Source organism: Myotis brandtii, unplaced genomic scaffold (assembly GCF_000412655.1).
Source record: "Myotis brandtii unplaced genomic scaffold, ASM41265v1 scaffold112, whole genome shotgun sequence".
Lineage (NCBI taxonomy): Eukaryota > Metazoa > Chordata > Mammalia > Chiroptera > Vespertilionidae > Myotis > Myotis brandtii.
In genome coordinates, this window is record NW_005353838.1 from 9534891 (window position 1) to 9538995 (window position 4105).

The 4105-nt window shown below is 33.7% G+C and overlaps 1 long non-coding RNA gene across 1 annotated transcript in view; it reads right to left on the bottom strand.

Annotated features, from left to right (window-relative positions):
* Nucleotides 1-4105, bottom strand: part of LOC102246372 — a 95342-nt gene that overhangs the window by 84947 nt on the left and 6290 nt on the right. The window contains exon 2 of the long non-coding RNA XR_001363719.1: nt 2987-3052. This is a non-coding gene — a long non-coding RNA (uncharacterized LOC102246372). The remainder of the gene's footprint in view (nt 1-2986; nt 3053-4105) is intronic.

The window sequence follows — 4105 nt, forward strand, 5'->3', positions numbered from 1 at the left end:
TTTTTTTTTTTTTTTTACAGAGAGGAAGGGAGAGGGATAGAGAGTTAGAAACATCGATGAGAGAGAAACATCAATCAGCTGCCTCCTGCACACCTTCTACTGGGGATGTGCCCACAACCAAGGTACATGCCCTTGACCAGAATCGAATCTGGGACCTTTCAGTCTGCACATCGATGCTCTATCTACTGAGCCAAACTGGTTAGGGCAGTGGTCGGCAAACTGCGGTTTGCGAGCCACATGCGGCTCTTTGGCCCCTTGCGTGTGGCCCCGAAGGTTCATTCACCCTGTACATGCGCGCCCGCATGTGGTATTTTGTGGAAGAGCCACACTCAAGGGGCCGCAGTTTGCCGACCACTGGGTTAGGGCAACATCTTTACTTCTTGAGGTAACTTTACAGGTGTAGACAGCTAATCATAATTCAATGCTTTCCTGTCACTCCAAAATACTGTTAACTTCCTTTGTAGGAGTTCTTTAGGTCTTCATCCTTTGCTGATACAGCTTCTTTTTACAACTGCCAACAGGTTCTCAGGTATACCAGATAGGGTGACTTCCACTTGAGAATGCATTCCAAAATATTAGTATTTCCAGGTTTGTCATGCTAATCCCCTGCCCAAGAACTTATAATAGCTCCCACCAGATCAAGTGTTTATTTCTAAGTTCAATGTTCCCATATTTGGTTTCCCATTACCCACTTAACCTTATTTCTTTTCCTACTAATATGGATTATCTTTTCCAGGAAGGCTGTCTTCCAAACATCAGACTGACTTACTCTTACTTCCATAATAACACTTAAAATTTACTATATCCTTGCTCATTAACCTTTAATACACCTGGGAGTAGTCATTACTATCTCAATTTTATAGACAAGGAGCCACACCTAGAGATAATAACGTGACAAGTTTAAGATAACATATCTGGTTATTGGTAGAGCCAATATTCAAATCCAAGTCTGTCTGGAAATGAAGCTAGTGCTCTTGGCCAATTAAATTTAAATGGGCTAAATGGATTTAGGATTTTATGGTTAGACTGCTTAAAAGAATACACCTAAATTCTGTTTATAAGAAACACACCTAAAATATATGGATACAGAAAGAGTAAAAGTTATAGGATAGGACCAGAGCTGGTATAGCTAAACTTTAAGATAAAAATCATTATTATGGACAAAGAGGGATATTTGGTAACTATCAAAGTTTCAATTCATCAGGAAAATATATTAAGCTTGCAATATCTAATACATAGCTTTAAAATACAGAAAGAAAAATTAGCAGTACAGGAAAAATAAGTAAATCCATAATAATTGTGGGAGATTTTAACATACTTCAATAACTGATAAAATAAGTAGACAAATGCCAGTTAGGACATAAGAAACTTGAACAAAACAACTGTTAGGTTAAATTTGTATTTTGGAAACACTCTATCCCAAAATAAGAGAGAATACTTAACCTTTACAAATACAAATGGAAACTATTTGGAACTGAATAATAATGAAAATGCTATTATTAAAAGTTGAATAAATTAATTGCTTAGAGAGAAATTTCTAGCCCTAAACAAATGTATCAGAAAACAAACACACCAAAAAGGTTGAGAAGTCAATGAGCTAAACATTAATTTCAAGAAATTAGAAAAAAATGTAGCAGATGGGAAATGACAAGGAATATTATCAGATATTAATAAAAAAGAAAGCATATATATAATAGGATCAACAAAATAAAAAACTGGTTCTTTATAAGAACTGACGAGAATGTGGAGAAAAGGGAATCATTGTACACGATTCGTAGGAATGTATTTCGGTGTAGCCACAATGGAAAACAATAGGAAGTTTCTCAAAAAATTAAAAATAGAACTGCCTTATGACCTAGCAATCCCACTTCTGAGTATACAGCCAAAGGAAATAAAATCTGAATTTTGAAGCTATCTCTACACCTCCATGTTCACAATAGCCAAGATATGAAAACAACCTAAATATCTATGCATGGATAAACGAGTAAAGAAAATGTGTCACACACACACACACACACTGGAATAGTATGCAGGCTTAAAAAAAGAAAGATATTCTGTTATTTGTGACTGTATCAATGAACCATACTGGAGGACATTATGCTAAGTGAAATAAGTCAGACACAGAAAGACAGTACTGCATGATCTCACATATGTGGAATCTAAGTTAGAAAAATTTACAGAAACAGAGAGTAGAATGGCTCCCTTGGGGGAGGTGGAAGTGGGTAGATACTGGCAAAGGGTACAAAGTTTCACTTATACAAGATAAAAAAGTTCTGGAGATCTATGTACAGCATGGTGACCATAATAAATTCTGTATTGCATACTTGAAACTTGTTAAGGGGGTAAATCTTAAGTGTTCTCACCACACACACACACACACACACACACACACACACACACACACACACACACACACACAAAAAGAAAATGGTTACTATATGAGGTGATGTATATGTTAATTAGTTTAACTGTGGCAATAATTACACCATATATATATATATATATATATACCAAAACATCAAATTGTTATGGTACCTTAAGAACATATAATTCCTGTTTGTCAATTATACCTCAATAAAGCTAAAAGAATTTTTTTAAAAAGCTGGTTCTTTAAAAAAGTAATAAAATTGATTAATGCCTGGGAAACTGATTAGAGACAAAGAGAGAGGGAGCAAAATAACCAAATGTCGGGAAAGGTGGGACATACTACAGATCCTACAGACATTAAAATTATAACATAAGATACTATGAAAAACTTTGTCAATAAATTTAAAAATGTAAAGTAAGCAATGTGTTAGAAAAACATTGTCTTAAACTGAAACAGTTTCAGTTTCAGAAACATTGTCATAAACTGAAATTAAAAATCTGAATAGCATTAAACTATTTAATGTGTAAATAAAAACCTTTTCATAAAAACTCAAGATTCAGACTGTTTCTTTGGTGAATTCTAACAAATGTGTAAAGAAGAAATAATGATCAGTCTTACATAAAATCTTCCTGGGACAAGAAAACAAAGGAGTCCTTCACAAGGCCAGTAAAACCTGACAAGTTCCTATTAGAAAAGAAAAATAATAAATCAACCTTACTTATAAACATAAATACAAACCCTTAAACAAAAATTTAATACACTGTATTCAGTAATACATAAAAAGGCCAAAACATCCTGATTAGGTTGGGTGTATGACAGCATTGCAAAGTTAGTTGAACAGTGGAAAATCAACATACGCAATTTACCATACTAACAAAATAAAGGAGAAAAACATATAATCATCTCAAAAGCCACAGGAAAAAAACATCTGATAAAACTAAAAATCTAGGATTTAAAGGGGGGGGGATTGCTTAATCTGATATAAGGTTTATTTTAAAAAAGTAACCCACTTTAAACAATGGTGAAATGTAGTGAAATTTCCCTCTGAAATCAGGACCAAGATAAGGGTGCTATCATCACAACTTCTATTTAACACTATACTGGAGGTCCTGTCAGCTGGGTAAGGCAAGAAAAAAAAAGTACTGTACAGGTTTGTAAAGGAAGAAAAAGAAATACAAGAATTGTAAAGAAAAAAATCAACTGTTATTATTCATTGTTATATAACTGCATGTAGAAAATCTAAAAGAATATGCATACAATAGTTAAAATAGCATCTTACTGATAAAAGGTAGATAAAAAGATCAATTGAATAGAACAGAGGGCCCAGGATAAGACTATTGCTATATGAACACTTGATTTTTGACAAAGGTGACAATGTAAAGTAAGATCTTTTCAACAGGTAATACTGAGGCAACTGGATACTCATATGGAGACAAAAAGAAACCTGATCTACACCATAAGCAAAAACCAATTCCAGGTAAACTGTAGGTATAAATGTGAAAGGAAAAATAAGGCTTCCAGATAGTAATATAGGAGATATATCACATTCACAAATAATGATATACAAATGGCCAACAAATATACAAAAAGGCACTTGATCTCATTAGTAATCAGAGAAATGCAAATTAAATCCACAATAAGGTAATCCTATCTAATAAAAGACAAAAAGGGTAATTAACCGTACCTCCGCTATGCTTCCCATTGGCTAATCAGGATGATATGCAAATTAACTGCCAA